Here is a 21,463-nt window from a genome sequence, read left to right as displayed (position 1 = left end):
GCAGAATCCAGCTATGAAATTACAGGCTGAAGATCCTGAGAACCAGGCTGGGACGGGCTACAAATGTGGCTCCTCCTGGCCTAGGTTCAGGTGGCGAGGTAATTAGCTTCCAAAACAGAACCTGGGCCCTTTCCTGGGGCCAGGCCACTGGGCTGCTCCTTAGCAAACCCCCAGGGCTTTGATGATTCTCTTTGAATGATCAGGTTCCCCTTCCCACCACCGTGCCCTTCTTAACCTGCTCCTGGGGCTTTCTCCTAACACCTTCCATCCTGCAAAAACTTTCTCTTAAATCCTCTAAGTCAGAGTTTCTCTTTATCACTTTTTTTTTTTTAACAGTTTGATAATGTGCCTTGGTGAGATTTCCCTTGTGTTTATCCTACTTGGGGCTCATTCATCAACTTTGGAACAGTTTTTGTCATTACTTATCCTATCCCAACTGTTGTGTCTCAAAGATGGTCTGCAGGGAACCACCTGGGAGCTTGTTAATGATGCCCCACCCAAATAAGAATCCCCTGGGAGTCTGTTTTAAACAAGTTCCTGGCTGAGTCTTCGGCGTACTGAAGGGAGACCACTTCAAGGAGTCCGTGAGTGCTCCAAGTCAGGGCCTAGGTGTCACGCCTCTCTGTCCCTGAAGGGCCTCACTGTTGAATGGAACACTCAGCTGCAAGAGTTTCTCTTCATTCACTGAGTCAGCAAGATTGGTGCCATCTGCCTTCCCATGCTACTAAAGCCCGACGCTGAAACTTGGACTCATGAATTTCAGGCACCAGGTAGCAGAGGAAAGAGACTCCTTGGGGGCTTTAAGAGGCTCCCCCAAACCCACCAAGGACGCTTCTGGGGAAAGCACGCCTGCTGACATAACCACATGACTGGGCGTGGGGGGAACTTCCTCGGTGGCGCAGTGGTAAAGAATCCGCCTGCCAATGCAGGAGACATGAGTTCGATCCCTGGTCTGGGAAGATCATACTGTGGGGCAACTAAGCCAGTGCACCACCACTACTGAGCCTGTGCTCTAGAGCCTGGAAACTGCAACAAGAAACAACCACAGTGAGAAGCTTGTGTACCGCAATTAGAGAGTAACGTCTGCTTGCTGCAACTAGATAAGAGCCTGCACAGCAACAAACGCCCACACAGCCAAAAATAAATGAGTAAATAAATATTTAAAAAAAAACAAGGGACCCCTGTTCTCTGTAAAATGCAGATAAGCATTTCTATATGGAGGGTTGAGATGAATGAGTCAGACTCAACAGTTGGAAATTCTGGGTGACAAGTTTAATTCTCTTTGGAGTTAGGAGTAGAAGAAGAAGTAAGGAGGTTAGAAATGATTATTTGCAAGCTACTTCCTAGAAAATACAGTGGGAAGCAGATAATGTACCAGACAAGTAAATAAGCATGCACATGGAGTGTGTTTTCCATCAACTTTACTGAGGCAAAAATTTATATAACAACACAGCACACCCATTGCACAGTTTGATGAGTTTTGACAAATGTGTTTGCCTGGGAAACCTCTATCACAACACAGATTATTTTCTTAAAAATTTTTCTTTGTTCCTTTTTGCAATCAAACCCCACCTGGCCTAGCAGCCCTTATTCTGCTTTCTGTCACTTTGCATTAGGTTGGTATTTCCTAGAATTTCAAGTACATGTAATCACACTCTTTTGCAACTGGCTTCTTTTGTTCACCATAATGATTTTGAGATTTGTTCCTGTTTTGGCATGTATTAGTAGTTTTTTCCCCTTGATTGCTGTATATTATTCCATCATATGACTGTACCACTATTTGCTATCCCTTCTCCTATAGTTGGAGGTTATCCTTTTTTAAATATTTGTTTATTTGGTTGCTCCAGTTCTTAGAGGAGGCATGCGAGATCTGTGAATTCTTAGTCACCGCATGTGGGATCTAGTTCTCTGACCAGGGATTGAGCCCGGGTCCCCTGCTTTGGGAACACAGAGTGTTAACCACTGGACCACCAGGAAAGTCCCTGATCATAGTTTGAGGCTGTTATGAGAAAGTTGCTATGAACACTCTTGTACAACTCTTTCTGTGAACATACATTTTTGCTTCTCGTGGGAGCAGAATTGCTGAGTTATAGGGTAACTGTATGATTAATGTTAAAAGAAGTTACCAAACTGTATCCCCAAGTGGCTGTATGTTCCCACCAGGAAAGGATAAGAGTTCCAATTTTTCCACAGCCTTGCCAGCTCTTGGTATTGTTGGTCTTTTTCATTTTAGCAGTACTGGTTAGGTGTGCAGTGGTCTGTCACTGAAGCACACTTATGCCCACCTCTCTAACCTCTTCTGGGACAGCTGCCCCTGCCCCCACATTTTTCCCCAGTCTCCCTGACCATCTTTCTGTTTCTCCCATGTTCTGGGCTTTTTTCCTGGAATTCTCATCCTCTCAAAATTTCCATAACGAGTTCCTTTTCATGATTCAGTTCTCAGCACAAGTGTCACCTCCTCAGAGGCCTTTCCTCACCACCCTCTCTATTGGTGTCCTCAACGTTTTTGATCATATTACTGTTTTTTCTTCCTTTGTAGCAGTGAGTCCTATGTGAAAGAATCTTATTTGTTTGTCTACTTGTTAATTGTCCGCCCAGTAAGAACATCAGTTCCAGGACCAAACACACTTTGTGTTTTTTGTTTATCTAGAGCTTAATAGAGTAAATGTTCAATGTGTATTGTTGAACAGATTTGCAGTCCAAAATGGATGTTTGATATATTGATATTTGAGGTCCTGGGAATTAAAGGGTATGCATATCAACAGAGAAAACATATTTAAAGCATAAGTCACTTTTATTGCCTGGGGAAATTTGATTTTGCATGTAAATATGCTTAGAAATCTAAAAATACAGAAAAGTAGAAAGAGGAGGAATATCAACATAGTTCCACCAAATATTGTGGTCTTAAAATGTAAATCACTTAACGTTATTAACTAGGTTTAAAATTTGATTTTTTTAAAGTTAATATTAACTTAAATAATATTTCAACATGGAAAGAAAACAGTATATCCTTCTGGAAAAAGCTACTCATATACAAACATAGCTATAGCTATCTGAATTTCTTCCCAAAATAGTACCATTCTGTGTACATTGCTCTGCACTTTAGTTTTTCATTCAACAATTTATCATAGAAATCATTCTATATCAATATGTGTATTAGTTAAGACTAGGTTCAGCTACAAGTGATGGAAAATTCAAAATATCAGTGTCCTGAAAACTTAGACTTTGGTTTCTCTTCCACTAATGAAATCCAGAGGAAAGTAGCCAGGCAATACTACGACTACACAATTATCGAGGACCCAGATTCCTTCTGTTTTTGCTATGCCGTATTCAACATGGGGCTTCTACCTCATGGTACAATATGGCTGGCTGAGCTCCAGGCATTACATCTGCATCTAGCCAGCAGAAAGAGGGGAGAAAAGAGAGAGACACCCTTTCTCCTATTAAGACATTTCCTATGACATTTCTGCTTAGCTCCCATTAGTCAGAGCACAGGGACATATCTAGTTACAAAGGAGGCTGTGTTCTAGATAGATATGTATACCAGTTCAAAAGGCAGATGAGGGAATCCCCTGGTGGTCCAGTGGTTAGGATTCTGCACTTTCACTGCTGAGGGTGAGGGTCCAATCCCCCTAGGATCCTACAGACTGCAAAGCATGGTTAAAAAAAAAAAAAGCAGAGGAGAAAAGGAGAATGGATGTTGGGGGTGACTAACAATCTCTGCTAGAGTATACATAGAGTTGCCTCATTTTCAAAACTGGAATTTTTTTATAGCCACTTGTCCAATGGAAAGTGGGAGCCAGTCACCAAACCTCTTGTCCTACATTTCCAAATAGAAATTTCCAAATTCTCCCTGAGGTGTGTGATTGGTAGAGCTATGATCCAGCTGCAAGGGAGGTTGGGAATTTGAGTTCTGATTTCCAGGTTGAGAGGTGAAATTTGTGATAGAAGGATTTCCTCAAATATAGAAATGCCATTTATAATTCGGACCATTCCTCTTATCAAAGACAGCTATATACATTAGACAAATACTTTTGAATCTTTAAAGCATCAAAAATCTAGCAAGGTAGTGAGGAATTACTGGACCAAGATACACGAAAAGAATCCAGAGAGATTAGAGTTGCTAGATAAAATACAGGACTCCCACTTAATTTCAGATAAACAACAAAATATTTTTAGCTTAAGTATGCCCATGCAATATTTGGGACATAGCAATACTGGAAAATAATTTGCTGTTTATTTGAAATTAAAATAAGCTTGATGTCCTGTGTTTTTGTTTATTAAATCTGGCAACCCTAACAGAGAAGTGAGTCCAGCACTTGGGGCTGCTTTTACCCAAGGGCATTTGCCAGTCTGAGTCATCAGAGAGGCTGAGCTGCGCTTTTGTATAGAATTGTAATTCAGGGCCTCCCAAGGTTGGAGATTCTGATAGACCACTCCTGTGGTAGGCTATTCCTTCAGTGACCCCCAGTGAACCATAACTATGGGTATTCTCCTGACTCTGGGCTGGCCCTGTGATACACTTTCCCTGATAGAATGTAGGGCCAGTGATGTTGCGCTGGGCCTGGTTCAAGCCTTAAGAAGATGGCTTGCATATTTTGGCTCTGGGGGATGCCAGCTGCCGCGTAAGAAGTCCTACTACCCTAAAGAACTGGGACCTAACCGAGGAATGGGTGACAGGTGCCAACTAAACTTCAGAATTGTCATGGACCTGTGGCTGCTATAGGGTTTCTCTGGTGGCTCAGATGGTAAAGTGTCTGCCTGCAACATGGGAGACCCGGGTTCGATCCCTGGATCGGGAAGATACCCTGGAGAAGGAAATGGCAACCCACTCCAGTAGTCTTGCCTGGAAAATTCCATGGACAGAGGAGCCTGGTAGGCTACAGTCCATGGGGTCATAAAGAGTCGGACACGACTGAGCGACTTCACTTTCTTTCTTTCTTTGTGGCTGCTATGTGTCTGCCACTTTCTCCTTTCTGAACAGGAGTATCTATTGGAATTTTCCTTCTTCTGCCTAACCATTACCTGAAGGGAGTAGATAATTTGTCTCTAATTCAAAGTTGTCAGATTCGGGGAAGAATTCCTTGAGAAACCTCAATCATACGTGGACCTGAATTAGATGATGAAATTACGGACTTCAGTTCAATCTTGGTACAGTAATGGGGTGAGATGGGAAGGGGTCTTTTTTAATATTTATTTTTATTTGGCTGCTCTGAGTCTTAGTTGTGGCACACGGGATATTCAGTCTTCATCGTGGCATCTAGGATCCTTAGTCGTGGCATGTGGGATCTAGTTCCCTGGATAGGGATTAAACCCAGGCCCTCTGCATTGGGAGCATGGAACTTAGCCATTGAACCACCAGGGAAGTCCCTGGGGAGAGAGGTCTTAAGAGCTGTATTTTGCATATGGGAGGAAGGATATTAGCAGACAGAGTACAGATTGTGATAGATCATTACTTCAGTGGGCCCCAGTGAACCATGTATCTCTGAAATGACATTATTATAAGTTCCCTCCCCTTGAATCTGGGCTGGCCCGTGACCTGCTTTAATGAACAGAGCATAGTGGAATGACACTATCAGTTCCAGGCCTAAAGCTTAAGAAGGCCTGGCAGCTTCCACATTTGCCCTTTGGAGGAAGCCAACCGCCATGTTTAGAAGCCCAGTTATGCAACTCAGTGGTTTTAATGTTCTCACAGATACATGTCACCATCACCACCGTTCACTTTAGAACATTTTCATCACCTCAAAAAGAAACCCTGTGCCATTTACCTATTATCCTCCTATCCTTTCTTCCCCTACACTCCCAGTTCTAAGCAGTCTCTAATCTACTTCCTCTCTTCCGTCTCTCTTATGGATATTTCATATAAATGGAATCAAACAATATGCAGTCTTTTGTGACTGGCTGCTTTTACCTAGCATAATGTTTTTGAGATTCATCCATGTTAAGAATCCACCTGCCGAGGCAGGGGACGTGGGTTCAATCCCTGGTCCGGGATGATTCCAAATGCTGTGGATCAACTAAGCGTGTGTGCCACAACTACGGAGTCCACCAGCTGCAACTACTGAGCTTGTGTGCTGCAATTACCGAAGCCTGCAAGCCCTAGAGCCCATGCTCTGCAACAAAAGAAGCCACAGCAAGGAGAATAAACCTGTGCACCAGGACAAAGAGTAACCCCACTTGCTGCAACTAGAGAAAGCGTATGTGCAGCAATGGAGACCCAGTGCAGTGGAAAAAAATAAACAAATAAAAGGTTCATCCATGTTGTAGCATCTATCAGTACTTCATTATTTTTTGTGGCCAAATAATGATTCACTGTATGGATATACCACATTTTGTTTATCAGTTGATAGACATTTGAGTTGTTTCACTTTTTGGCTATTATGAATTTATGCTGATACTTAAGTTGGTGCACAAGTATCTGTCTGAATCTTTGTTTTCAATTCCTTGGGGGTATATACTGAGGAGCAGAACTGCTGCGTCATATGGTAATTCTTTGTTTAACATTTTAGGAAGTGCCAAACTATTTCACATTCCCACTAGCAAAACACAAGAGTTTCAATTTCTTCCCATACTTATCAACACTAGACACCTTGTGGAAAATCAGCTGACCATAGATGTATGGGTTTACTTCTGGACTCTCAATTCTTTCATTGACCTAATATATTTCATTGTCAAGGATATGTATACCCATGCGCTGTTAACATGAGTTGATTACTGTTATCTTGCAGTAAGTTGTAAAATCAGGAAATGTAAGTCTTCCTACTTAGACTGTCTTTTTAAAGATTGTTTTGGCTATTCTAAATCCCTTGCAATTTCATTAGAATTTTAGAATCAGCTTGCCAATTTCTGTAAGGAAGTCAGATGGGAGTCTAATGGAATTATACTAAATTTGTAGATCAGTTTTAGAAGTACTGTCATCTTAACAATGTGAAGTTTTTTGATGCATAGGATGTTTTTCCAGTAATTTAGCTCCTTAATTTCTTACCATGTTTTATAGTTTTCAGTGTATAAATTTGGCACTGTTTTTGTTAAACAATAACCTCAGATATGCAGATGACACCATCCTTATGGCAGAAAGTGAAGAGGAGCTAAAAAGCCTCTTGATGAAAGTGAAAGAGGAGAGTGAAAAAGTTGGCTTAAAGCTCAACATTCAGAAAATGAAGATCATGGCATCCGGTCCCATCACTTCATGGGAAATAGATGGGAAAACAGTAGAAAGTGTCAGACTTTATTTTTTTGGGCTCCCTAATCACTGCAGATGGTGACTGCAGCCATGAAATTAAGAGATGCTTACTCCTTGGAAGAAAAGTTATGACCAACCTAGATAGCATATTCAAAAGCAGAGACATTACTTTGCCGACTAAGGTCCCTCTGGTCAAGGCTATGGTTTTTCCAGTGGTCATGTACGGATGTGAGAGTTGGACTGTGAAGAAAGCTGAGCACCGAAGAACTGATGCTTTTGAACTGTGGTGTTGGAGAAGACTCTTGAGAGTCCCTTGGACTGCAAGGAGATCCAACCAGTCCATTCTAAAGGAGATCAGCCCTGGGTGTTCTTTGGAAGGAATGATGCTAAAGCTGAAACTCCAATACTTTGGCCACCTCATGCGAAGAGTTGACTCACTGGAAAAGACTCTGATGCTGGGAAGGACTGGGGGCAGGAGGAGAAGGGGATGACAGAGGATGAGACGGCTGGATGGCATCACTGACTCGATGGATGTGAGTCTGAGTGAACTCCGGGAGTTGGTGATGGAAAGGGAGGCCTGGCGTACTGTGATTCATGGGGTCGCAAAGAGTCGGACACGACTAACCGACTGAACTGAACTGAACTTGTTAAATTCATTCCTAAGTATTTTATTCTTTTTGGTGCCATTATAAATGAAATTTTTCTTAATTTTATTTTGGATTGTTCATTGAAAGTGGATAGAAATACAATTGCTATTTTAAAATGTGTCCTTCATATTTTATTATTTTAAATTTATTTATTTGACTGTGCTGGGTCTTAACTATGGCATGTGGGATCTTTAGTTGCGGCAGGAGAGCTCTTAGTGGTGGCACGTGTGATCTAGTTCCCTTACTAGGCGTTGAACCTGAGTCCCCTGCACTGGGAACATGGAGGCTTAGTCACTGGACCACCAGGGAAGTCTCACAATTGCTATTTATTATTGATCTTGTATCCTGCAACCTTGTTGAATTTATTTATTAGTTCCAACAGGTTTTTGGTAGATTCCTTAGGATATTCTATACACAAGATCGTGTCATCTGTGAGTAGTGATAGTTTTACTTTTTCCTTTCCATTTCCTTTCGTTTGTATGTGTGTGAATGTGTTTTATTCAAGTATAGTTGATTTACAGTATTATATTAGTTTTAGGCGTACAATAAAGCGCGCGTGTGTGTGCTCAATCACGTCCAACTCTTTGTGGCCCCACAGACTGGAGCCCACCAGGTTCCTCTGTCCGTGGGATTTCCCAGGCAAGAATATTGGCGGGGGTTGCCATTTCCTTCTCCAGGGGATCTTCCCCACCCAGGGATCAAACCCAAGTCTCCTGCACCTCCTGCATGGGCTGGTGGATTCTTTACTACTCAGCCATCGGGGAATCCCAGTTATACAATGTAGTGATTCAGTACTTTTATAGATTATATTCCATTTAAAGTTTTACAAAATAATGGCTATATTTCCCTGTGCCATATGATATATCTTTGTTGCTTATGTATTTTCTTTTTAATGTTTATTTTTGGCGGTGCTGGGTCTTCGTTGTTGCAGGGGCTTTTTCTTTAGTTGCGGCCTAGCTGTGGTATGCGGGCTTCTCATTGCGGTGGTTTCTCTTGGTGCAGAGCACCGGCGCTAGGGTTCGTGGGATTCGGTGGCTGTGACTCACGGCATGTGGGATCTTTCTAGACCGGGGGTCGAACCCCTGCTTCCTGCATTGGCAGGTGGATTCTTAACCACTGCGCCACCACGGAAGCCCCACTTCTGTATTCTATACATAAGAGTTTGCATCTTAATCCCATACCCCTATTTTGCCACTTCCCCTTCCCTCTACCCAAGAGTGACCACTAGTTTGTGCTCTCTATCTGTAAGTCTGATTCTGTTTTGTGATATACATTTGCGTGTTTTAATTTTTTAGATTCTACATATAAAGGATAACATAGAAAATTTGTTTGTCTCCATCTGACTTATTCCACTAACCATGATACATTCTAGGTCCATTGACATTGTTACAAATGGCAGAATTTCCTTCTTTTTTATGGTTGAGTGCTTTTGAACTGTGGGGTTGGAGAAGACTCTTGAGAGTCCCTTGGACTGCAAGGAGATCCAACCAGTCCATTCCGAAGGAGATCAGCCCTGGGATTTCTTTGGAAGGAATGATGCTAAAGCTGAAACTCCAGTACTTTGGCCACCTCATGCGAAGAGTTGACTCATTGGAAAAGACTCTGATGCTGGGAGGGATTGGGGGCAGGAGGAGAAGGGGATGACAGAGGATGAGATGGCTGGATGGCATCACTGACTCGATGGATGTGAGTCTGAGTGAACTCCGGGAGTTGGTGATGGACAGGGAGGCCTGGCATGCTGCGATTCATGGGGTCGCAAAGAGTCGGACACGACTAAGTGACTGAACTGAACTGAACTGAATATCCCATGTAGAAGCAGAAGTGAAAGTCGCTTAGTCGTGTCCAACTCTTTGTGATGCCCTGGACTATACAGTCCATGGAATTCTCCAGGCTAGAATACTGGAGTGGGTAGCCTTTCCCTTCTCCAGGGGATCTTCCCAACCCAGGGATTGAACCCAGGTCTCCCGCATTGTGGGCAGCTTCTTTACCACCTGAGCCACCAGGGAATATTCCATTTTATATATATATATATGTGTATGTGTGTGAGATTTTCTTTATCCTCTGACCTGTTGATGGACATAGGTTGCTTCCATATGTTGCATATTGTAAATAATGCTACTATGATCACTGGGGTGCGTTTATCTTTTAGAATTAGTGTTTTCATTTTCTCAAGCTATATACCCAGGAGCAGAACTGCTGGATCATATGGTACTTCGTTGTTGTTTTTTTTTTTTTTTTTGAGGAACCTCCATACTGTTTTTCATAGTGGCCAAACCGTGGGTGCCTTTTAATTTCTATTTCTTGACTAAGCGCTCTGGCCAGGACCTCCAAAGCAATAGTAAATAGAAGTGGCAAGAGTGGACATCCTGTTTTGTTCCTTGTCTTGTTTTCTGGACTTGTTATCCAGTTTTTCAGTATTAGGTGCAATATTACCAAGTTGTGAACTTTTTTGCAGATATTCTATCAGGTTGAGGATGGCTGCCTATCTTTACAAATAAAGCTTTATTATTATATAGTCAGGCCATTCATTTATGTGCTGTCTATGGGTGTTTCATACTATAATGACAGAGTTGAGTAGTTATGACAGAGGCCATATGGCCTGCAAGCCTGAAATATTTACCATCTGGACCTTTAAGAAAAAAAAAAAATCTGCTGACATCTGTTTCAAACTGCTAAATTTGGGGACAGTTTGCTATGAAACAGTATATAACTAAAAAATAAAAAGTCCTCCCAATTTTGAATGGGACCTCAGAGAACTGTAGCACTGACTAAGGGGGACCCATAAATGAACAAACCCTCCCACAGACTCTTCAAGTTATCAGAGAGGCTCAAAATCAAAAGCCCTGAAATTGAGTTGCATGCATGCTAAGTTGCTTCAGTCGTGTCTGACTCTTTGCCACCCTATGGATCATAGCCCGCCATGCTCCTCTGTCCGTGGGATTCTCCAGGAAAGAATACTGGAGTGGGTAGCCATGCCATTCCTGAAGGGAATCTTCCTGAGCTAGGGATCGAACCCATGTCTCTTACGTCTCCTGCATTGGCAGGCAGGTTCTTTACCAGTAGCACCACCTGGGAAGCCAAAATTGGGTTGAGGATCCTAACTTGCTAGTGTTTCCCCAGGATGGGGAAACAAATGGAAATCCTTTCTTTTTCCTTCCTTCTTTTAGAAATCATTTTATTTATTTAGCTGTACTGCGTCTTAGTTGAGGTATGCGTGCAGGGTCTTTTAGTTGTGGCATGTAGAATCTTTTAGTTGGGACATGTGGGCTCTAGTTTTCTGACTGGGGATCCAACTGAGGTCCCTTGCAATAGGATCTCAGAGTCACAGCCACTGGACCACTAGGGAAGTCCCTAGAAATCCTTTCTGGAGGAAGATATCATTGCTGCCTCAAATGATTTTTTAAATACAATGTTCAAAACATAACCAGATACATACGGAGATAAAACAGCACGAAGAAGAATCAGTAGCAAAAACTGACAATGAAAGTGGACCCAGGAGGATTCCAGATTGTGCCCTGCTGCCCACCATGGGCACAGACCCTGAAACTACTATAACTACCATGTTTAAGGAAAGAAAAGCCAAACTTGAAAATTAACTAGGGCACTAAGAGAAAGTGACATAGCAGATCTGAAAAAGAACCAAATAGAAATTCTAGAACTAAAAAAAAGAGAAAAGAAATAGAATAACCAAATTTGAGAGCCCAATGGAGGAGAACTTTTTAAAAAGCTGAAGGGAGAATTAGTGAATTGAAAGAGAAGAAAAAATTTTAGAATAAAGCATTTAAGGACAAAAAGACAGAAAAAAAAAAACAGAAGAAAGGGATGTAGGGAGAAGGTATAATATATATTTCAACTAGGAGCCCAGAAGGAAAGAGGAAAAGGTACAGAAACAGTATTTGAACCTATAATGGCTGAGAGTTTTTCAAAACTGATGAAAAAGTAAATAAAAGGTGATATCCATGAAATGACATACTCATCCCATGATATAGTGACTCAAAATCCTTCATTTACAAATCTGCCTTTGAGAGGATTCTGAAACCAACATGGAGATGGCACTGTAGCTAATGGAATAGTGCCCAGGAGGGCTGAGTTCAGGTACCAACTCTGCCGCCTCCTAGCTATGCCACCTGGAGAAAGTTGCCACACTTCGGTTTTCTCAACTGACAGGACCAGTAACACAAGCCTTCTCCACATTATCATTGTGAGAATGAGGGATACAATGTATGTGAAGAAAGCAAGCGAATGCCAAATGTTTTTTCTTATTTTGGCTGCACTATGAAGCTTTCCTGGTGGCTCAGAGGTTAAAGCGTCTGCCTCCAATGTGGGAGACCAGGATTTGATCCCTGGGTCGGGAAGGATCCCCTGGAGAAGGAAATGGCAATCCACTCCAGTATTCTTGCCTGGAGAATCCCATGGACGGAGAAGTCCATGGGGTCGCAAAGAGTTGGACACGACTAAGCGACTTCACCTCACCTTACCTTATGAAGCTTCTGGGATCTTAGTTCTGGGATCTTAGTTCTCTGATCAGGGAATGAATCCGCACCCTGAGCAGTGAAAATTGTGGAGTTCTAACCACTGGACCACCAGGGAGTTCCCTGTGCCAAGTGCTTTAACTGAGATATGGCTTGAGCAGTAGCACAAGCATGGCCAGGGGCATTGACAGGGACAGGTGGGACTGACAATTTATCCAACTGCAAAATAAAAATGTGGGCCCCTTGTTAAAAACTTATTAAGAATTTCAAGACAGCGACAGCAAAGTGTTAATCGGAACACGGGTCACAGGCCAGTGAGGCCTGCTATGGTGACAGGTTTTGCAAACCGCTCTGTGCCTGAGGAGAGGGTTGCTCACCCCACACCCGGGTGTTTGTAGCTGGGGCCCATGTTATCTTCGAATTCTGAAGGGCAGCAAAGCTCAGGGAAATTGCAAAGCACACGTGTTTCCAAGTGCTGAGGAGGGCAAGTGCAGTGACCGGAGTGGTTTTCTGAGAGAGGGTGGGGCCAGCCCGGCTGCCATCGGAACTGACTGTTCCCCCACAGACTCTGGCCCAGGGGAAAAAAAAAAAAAAGCCTGCAGCTGTATCTACAGGGCCTGTTGTTGTTTGCTGCGGTGTGTTACAACACAGCCTGGCAGCCTCCCGTGTCTCTCTCTTCCTCCGCCTGGTCCCAGGCCATGTGACATGGCCACACGGCACAGCAGATTTGACCACACGGTTCCTGCTGTTCCCTCAGTTAGTAGGCTCTTCCAGGTCTGCATTCTTCTTGCTCATGCTATCCTCCCTCTCTTCCCACCCTCCCCTCCCCCACTCCGAGTTTCTTTTCTTCCTCTTCCACATCCATCAGTCTGGCAAACACCATCTCTTCATACTCTTTTAGGACTCAGATCTAGTGTCACGTCTTCAGTGAGGCCTTCCCTGACTCCCTCCCCAGGAAGAGCCGATTGCCCTGCTCCTGGGAGTCCTCCACTGGTCTATGCATAGCCACTCCCTATGCAGGTATCTTGTCACAATCTCTGAAACACGAGGCCCACGGACATGCAATGTGGATGGCACTGTCTCTTAGGTCTGGGACGATGTCCTCTCACCTCAGTATACCGTGCGCGTAGCACAGTGCTTAACTCCAGGCTGTTAAAAAGCATGTGGGTGTATGCTAAGTCGCTTCAGTTGTGTCTCAGAGAACTTATGGACTGTGGCCTGCCAGGCTCCTCTGTCCATGGGGATTCTCCAGGCAAGAATACTGGAATGGGTTGCCATGCCCTCCTCCAGGGGATCTTCCCAACCCAGGGACTGAACCCGTGACTCTTGACGGTCGGGCCTTGGCAGGTGGGTTCTCTACCACTAGCACGCCACCTGAGAAGCCCCATTAAAATCACAGTAGATGCTTAAACGATTGGCATTAGTATGCAGAATTAATGCACAAATAAACTGTTTCAGTAACACTCTTTGGCATCTGGTAAAAAGGTAAGCTTCTAGGCCCTGAAGCAGGGCCTTTGCCCTCACTGAGGAGGTTTCAGCGTCAGCTCTAGTGGTTGTTTCTGCAGGTGGCACCTCTTGAAGGCAGGGATGGTTATTTGCAGAAGAAACTCTTCATAAATACCTAAATGACCCTAGGTGATATAGTGTTGAGGCCAGATGTGGAGTTAGGAGATGTTAGGTTTCAATAGGTGATTATTAAGCTCCACAGTTGTGGGACTTCAGGTTCCTGTTTCCTCAAAAATGAGATTGAGCAAGCCACTCCCTAAGGCCCAGGAGCTGCTAGCTCAGTCCCCTTCATCCCAATCTTGGTTTGGCCATTACACTCCAGGGGCCCTGAGCCCCCTCCTGAAGTCCAGCTGCTCAGCAGACCTACCCGTTGGCAGGCGGCAGAGAACACAGACATCTTTTAAGAAAACACAGAAATCCTCTGCTGTCTCAGTCACCTGGGATCTCATGTTTGAAAGGTAGAAGACGGAGGGAAAGCCTAGTCTTAACAGTCCCTGAGTGTCCAGAGGCAAGTGCTACGTGCTATGGTTTCTCCAGATGGGATTTTTTCCCCCCAGTTCCAAATGGACAATACCAGTTCCCCTGGTATTGTTTCCCGGGGCTAACCTAGCTTGCTTACCTGACGCAAACAAGCCTGGCCTGCCCCTCTCCTTCCACGAATCAGGTCGGGTGGGCGGACAGGAGGGCAGAACTGTCAGAGAGAGGTCCCAATGTGAAGTCCACTAGCTTGCTTGGGCATTAGTTTCCCCGGAGGTAAGGGATGGAGTGAGGGGGCGTCGTTCAGTTTCCTCCCTCTCTTCCCTACAGCGCCCACAAAGGGGCAAGGGCCAGACACGTGGGCTGGCGTGGGGGAGGCGGAGGTTACACCAAGGCGGAGGTGCAAATGGCCGGGGGCGGGGCCTTATTTGCATGGACGGCGTTCGGCCGCCAATCGGGATAGGAGGAGCGACAGCCCGCGCGTCTTTTGGGGCGGACTGACAGCCCCGGGGCCCTATGGGAGGCGGGTCCTGCGGCCCGCGGGGGCGGGACTGCGCCGGGCGCTGCCCGGGGGGACTCTGGCCGCTTCGCGGGCGCTGCCAGTCTCCGGCGGCGGCGTCCGGCGCGCTGGCGGCCTGCTGGGCGGGCTGAGGGGCTGGCGGCGCGCGGCTGAGGCAGAGCGACAGAACGGGCGAGCCGCCACGGCGACAGGTACCGGCGCCATGGCCACGGGGGGGATGAGGCGGGGTGGCCGCCCGGCCTCGGGAGCCGCGTTCCCTCCTTCGCGGTCCTGCCGCCGCTGTGCCGCTTCCTCACGCGGCGCCCCAGCCCGGGAACCGCGCTGCGGGGCGGGCGGCGCCGAGACGCCTCGGAGCGGGCGCGCTGGAGGCGCCCAGGCTCCCCCGCGGGAATCCTCTGCGCCCCGCCGGGCGAGCGGGGCCGGGGCTCCCTTCGCCTCCGGGAGGCGCGGAGCCGGGCGGCCGCGGGAGCGGCTCCCCGCCCCTGCCGCGCTCTCCCTTGGGAAGACGAGGCCGGTCGCGCCCCGCTGGTCCTCACTCGGCTTTTTTTTTTTTTTTTTTGGTTTCCCGCCCTGGGTAACAGGTCCCGGCTCCGGCTCCTGTCTCGGCGGCCCCCGACTCGCCCGCGGCCCGGCGCCCGAGAGCCAGGCGGCCCGTGAGCCGCGGCCGCCGCGAGCGGGAGAGAAACTTCGGTCTCCCGGGCCCGGGCGGCGGGAGAAGTGGGCCGGCGGTGAGCCGTGCGCCGGGACGCATCGCGGCCGCGATGGAGCCTCGCTCACCTGGCGGGCCCGCCGAGGGGAGGGATAACGGAGCGTCCCGCCGCAGCCGCGGTCCCCGGCTTTCGGTCTGCGCTCCCGGGGCGGTGGGTGTGGATATACGCGTTCCCCGTCTTTCACCTGCCGCCCCGGGAGGGGGACCAGTGACTGGGAACACGGCCTCCCCGCCCTCGACTGCCGGTAAGAGGGGACCGGGGCAGCGCCGTTCCAACAGGTGATTATCCCAAGTGCCAGGTGAGAGCCACTGAAAAGTTGTTTCAGGGTTCGGTAATTCAGTTCTCCGGGGGCTTTGTAACGCCTTCTCCCATAATGATTTTTTTTTTTTTAAGGTGTGCTGACCGCAGTATAGGAGTCAAAAACTAGTATTGCTTGGGGTGCGGGGTGGGTGGGGAAGGTGGGGAGTGTCGCCAGCGGGTAGATTGCCTTCTTTCCATTGACTTGGCCGGGAGGAACATCTTAGTTTAAAAATCGGTTTCTGCAGTGGTGGTGAAAGCATGCATAGTAAGGTACAAGTTGTAAATGGAGAATGCAGAGCTCGAGATATCCTTCGCTGTGGTTCAGGACAGAGTGTACAACGTTTGGCCGCCATTCAGTAAATTCTGCATGAAGCAGTTTGAGCTCGTGGTTTTGGATTTACTTTACAAGAGTGGAATACGGCTTAGCTTTGAATGGGAGCTTTCTTTGCCTCTCTGAGGGCACACAGGAGTGTTTATTTTCATTGTCTTCTCGTTTTGTTAGATTATAGACGAGGGAAAAGTTGAGGCATATTTTGGTTCAGTATTTTTAATAGTCTATGGGAATTCTCCTTCACCCATTCCCCCCTCCCCCCGCCCCGCATAAGAGTATTTATTTTAAAATTCGAGGGTAGAGTTGAACAACTTTTTATTCTTGTGGAAGTTTTTATGTTATACTTTCACTTATTTTCCGTTTCTCTCTCTCTCCCGGCTGACCTCACTTAAAATCTACAGTTATGGCCCTGACCAATTTTAGAAAAAATTTAAAAATAATATATAATTATTCTAAAATATATTATGAAGGTTTAGATAACTCAGATTTTTCTTCTTATGTGTCTTTTTTTAAAATGTCTGTGCTGGATATGATTTGAATAAGAGATGTAAGGAACTTCTTAAGGACAGTTACACTTTTGATTTAATTATGTTACTTTATTAGTGCTTCATTGAGTGGTTATTAGTCACATGTTAATTAGTAACACCTTTGAAAGGTGCACTCTAACCGATAGGCTAGTTGTGACTGTTCGGGATTTTTTTTTTCAATCAAAGATAGTTTTCATAAAAATTGTTTTGTTTTCTTGAAAACAACAGGCTTATCTGCTGTGAGTTCTTTGTCTTTCAAACATGAACATTTTAAAATATTGGATTAGGAACTAGTGAAGTCTTCAATTTTGTTTATTCTTGCATTGGAAAAAGAACATATTTCGGTTGTTTTGTTTCCTAAAGTCTTAGCTTAGAACAATCAGTCTAGAGAAGGAAGAACATTCTCTTTCTATAGTTGTAGAAGAAATTATTACTGTTGAAAGCTGAGTTGGCTTTTCGATGCTTAGTGAAGGTAGATTGAACAGTGACTTGTTCAGAGTGAGTTTTATTCTGTATAAGTAGTTCTGAGGAATCTTATAAGACTAGGGTTATGGGTGGTCTATATAATTGTTTTAAGTGTATAGGAATATATTAGTCTAACTATTGTGTATAATTAGAAGTTTTATAGTTTTTATCTTGTGATGCTTAAATGTATCACATACCGTAAATTAAAGCTATATTTCATAGTTTAATTTACAAGAGCATGTTTTGGGAACTTTAACTGTAAAAGTGCCTTTTAATTAAAATACTGTTTTCAAATTCAATTTTTACATGTTTCAATTACTGATTTCTGTCCACTTTTAACTTGTGGTAGACCGTATCGTAAAATGGTCAACCACATTATAGCTTCAAAATTAAATATAAGTTGAATTCTTACATCTACGTAATAAATGTTGGGAGTATTTTTAAGTCACTTACCCTCAGGTGTGGCTCCTTTTGAATTTGGGGGTGGGCAAATATTTTTGATTAAACAAAGCTACAGAAAAACAGGGACACATGTGAAACAAGCTACGTTTGAGGCTAAATCACACGATACTGTTAGATAGTAATACTTGTTTATTTAACAGTAAAATGCGTGCTGTATCTGTTATTAAGAATATTTTCTGTAGGCCTTTAATATTTTTCACAATTCCTAACAAAGAATCTATATTGTACATATTTTGGCATACTGAATTCTGTACTTATTTTATGCTGAACAATTAAATTATTTATACTTTTTATAATTCTGAAACTATTTGAACTTTCTAACCTAGCTGATTAGTAATCAGATTTTGTTTTTCATTATTTTATATTCTGAATTTTTTTTAATGCATTTTTAACTTCTGACATTATGCCAGGAAAATTAAAAGTTTAAGGAAAATTAAATTTACAGTCATTCAAGACTAGATGGAAGTTGGTAGGTAAATCATATAACTATTGATTTAAAAACAGTAGCCACTTAAGTGGGTTTTTTTTTTTTTTGGTGCAAAAAGATGCTTATTTATTGTGTAAAAGATAGTTCTGCCAAATGAAACAGGTTAAAGTAATTTATAGCAGGACCTTGTGGACGTAACTAAGTTCCTAAGGATATTTCAGTAGTATTTGAAACACTAAAATTCAAGCACTCAAATTATTTGTACCTCATTTTTGTCATGATGAGACTTGACCTGCATTCAGCTGAAACTCAAACATGTAAGGCTTTAATCCTTAAATGGGGCAAGTTGGTTTTATGCTTATTTTAGTGTTCTAGCCTTTTGGAAAACAGCTAGTTAATAAGAGTGAAGGACCACCAGAGGGAGTATGGGGTCTACACATTTGATTTAATCTATTTTCTACTCTTGGTCTGGAAGAGAAACATTTAAAAAAAAAAGGAATAAAATTTTAGCTCTCTAAAACAGGCAAAAAGATATTGACAGTTGGGAATTGTAGCTCTTTGGAACTGCTGTCATTTTTGTAACACTTAATCAAGTTTGTGTTTTTCTTTTTAGAAAAACGTACAGTTACTAGAAAAATAAAAAATATGTATTTTCAGAGTGAAATAATGGGTTTTTAAGTAAACAGTTCCACATCTGTGAAAGTTATGGAACATCTGAATGCTAAGAATATTTTTTAAGATTAAAAATACAGTCCATTTGAGTTGTATGGTCTTGAAATTGCTCATTTTTTGGAAGGAGAAATAAAAGATGGAGAAAGATCAAAGACTAGAAGAGGGGTTTTTTCCCTTTTGTAGTTTGCAAACCTTTGCTAAAGCAGGCGATGGTAAATTTTTGGAACCATTTGTAATGTTCAGTTTGTAGTCTTGGCAGTTTATGTGTGATGTTAAATGAAGAACCACTCCTAGTCCCCTGAAAATGATCATCTGTTTATCAAAAACAGGGTTGGGGATTTCAAATTGATCTCATCAAAAATCAGATTTATGTGTATGTTTCTCAATGTTCCTGTCTCTGGAAATTAAAGATCCTTCTAGCTGCTGAAAATTACACACGGAATTTGAAGGTCAGAATGTCTCTGTCACAGACAGTACTTCAGTAGGTTGCTTTTTGGAATGGAGGTCTTTTTATGAATAAGGATGGAATGGTCTTTACTCATGTTAAATATTAGCCAATGGAATTATTTCCATGTTTAACTTTTAAAAAAGCAAGACAATAAAATAAAATCTTGTAACCTTAACATATTTTGGATTTTACCCTCTAGCATAAAAAGATTACTTCATGATGGATGGTCATATTTAATGTTCTGCAATTCTAGTTTGGAAAGGCGATTTATTGCGAGAAGATGGTATTTGATTGATGCAAAATAGAGTAACTTACATGGAGAGAAATTTGTTTCTCTTTTGAATTAAACTTAGGTTAAAATATAATATACTTATTAAGAAGAATTGAAATATCTAAACTTATTTTCATTGTAAACTTTGTAAGTTTGTTTAATATATCTTTGAGGTTATTCCTAGGTAGACCTCTCAGAGTCCATTTGTACACACACACATAAATACATACACACAGGTAGGTAGATAAATATCTATACTATATGTATTTTCATTATAAATGTAACTGTATATGTTTATTACATTGTACGTATAAATCATCTATATGACTTCACAGGCTTATTTATGTGTGAATTCTTTTTTTTTTTCAAGTGAAATCTTGCTTTATCTAGAGGAACAAAGTACATGTCCACACAGAAACTGATAAAAGTGTTCATAGAATCTTTCTTCACAATAATAATAATCTAATGACTCATATAGTGACATAGAAGAATCTCAGAAATATTATTCAGAGCAAGAGAAACCAAACACAAGTATGTATTGTTAGATGCCATTTATAAAAAATATAAGATCAGACAAAACTTAGGTATGGTGATGGAAATCAGGAAAGCAGTTTCTGGGTAAAGGCTGTGGATAACTGGAAAGGGACAAAGGGGAACATTTTCTGTAAAGAAACTCTTCAGTTTTCAAAACATTAATTTGACTTTGCTGGGTCTTTGTTGGCGGCATGTGGGATCTAGTTCCTGGACCAGGGATCACACCCTGGCCCCCTGCATTGGGAGAGTGGAGTCTTAGCCACTGGACCACCAGGGAAGTCCCAAAAGGGAACTTTTGAGGGTGATAGAAATATTCTGTAGCTTGGTTTGGCATTCAAGTGATGAAATTCACGTATACGCTTTCAGGGTAATTTTTAATTTTCGTATATTTTTAACTTACAGAACAGTTTCAAGACCAGTACACAGAACTTCCAGATTCATCAGTTGGTGGTGTATTCATTTGTTCAAATTTACCAAGCCAAATACTAAGATCCGTGCATTTTATGGTATGTAACTTTTACTTTCATAAGGAAAAAAGTTATAAATATTTATGGAAGATGAGAATGACTATGTTATCTGAAAAAAGTGAAATACCTCAACTTGAAATATGAAAGCAGTGCCTCAATAATAATGTAGAAAAAGAGAATTACTGACATGTCTTTAGTCTCTACATATATGTATCTGTGCTGCTTCTTTCTGAAGTCTCATGACAACGTATTTCTGTTAGAAGAAACAGAATCCTGAAAATGATTCAAGGCACAATTGCCAGCAAGGAAACTGGTTTATTTTGTTATGCTGTGTAAGTCACCTAGGGAATGAGACTGCTACCTAGTGATAGCATCCTGGGAATTAAAGGTAGTGATAATTCCCGTTAAGAGAATTGCACATCTTCAGTGTGCTAGGTTTTTCTCAAACATGTACAATCTTTACTGTCCTAGAATTCACCAAAGAAGAGGGAAATAAATTTGGTTGTCCTTTTTGAGTGGTATTTATAATAGGGAGGAAAGAGTGGTGCTTACAAACCATATAAACTAATCTTGATCATAGGTAAGTGGTAAATCTAAATGTGAATTTGGTGCTCTGTATTAGTTTTAGTGCTGCCATAGAGTGATTTGAGTTAAATCTATTTAAGTCATATCTTAAAATATGTCAGTTGTTAAGACATTCAAGTTTTTTTTCTTAACTTACTGTTTTATGTAAGCTTAAATATGTTCTTCACAATTTAGGATTGGGCATTATTTATAGATATTCACTTTTCATCCTTTTTTTTTTTTTTTTTTTTTTGCATCTCCATAAGAAATTTGTTTATTTGGTTATTTGCTAGAGTGGAAGATGATTTGAAGTAACAGGAGAACTAACCAATAGGCTTAACAAATTAATCATTGATGACTGGGGATAAACACTTAGGTTGCCTTTACTAACCAAAACTGTACATATATATTGTCTGTAAATTTTTTCCTTAACAAATGTAAGTTCTTTGACGAGAAAAAGGACAAACGTCGAACTCTGCC

The 21,463-nt window shown here is 42.7% G+C and overlaps 1 protein-coding gene across 3 annotated transcripts in view; it reads left to right on the top strand.

The window, feature by feature from the left end:
- The first annotated feature begins 14,737 nt into the window (after positions 1 to 14,737).
- Positions 14,738 to 21,463, top strand: part of FKBP5 (FKBP prolyl isomerase 5) — a 119,380-nt gene continuing 112,654 nt past the window's right edge. Inside the window, exons 1-2 of one of the 3 annotated variants that reach the window (XM_069564227.1) lie at positions 14,738 to 14,996; positions 20,355 to 20,458. The gene's annotated coding sequence lies outside the window, so the exon portion shown is untranslated. The remainder of the gene's footprint in view (positions 14,997 to 20,354; positions 20,459 to 21,463) is intronic. The other 2 variants (XM_069564226.1, XM_069564228.1) reach the window with 2 other exon arrangements.

This window comes from Ovis canadensis, chromosome 20 (assembly GCF_042477335.2).
Source record: "Ovis canadensis isolate MfBH-ARS-UI-01 breed Bighorn chromosome 20, ARS-UI_OviCan_v2, whole genome shotgun sequence".
NCBI lineage: Eukaryota > Metazoa > Chordata > Mammalia > Artiodactyla > Bovidae > Ovis > Ovis canadensis.
This window is presented reverse-complemented; position numbering and strand designations above follow the sequence as displayed.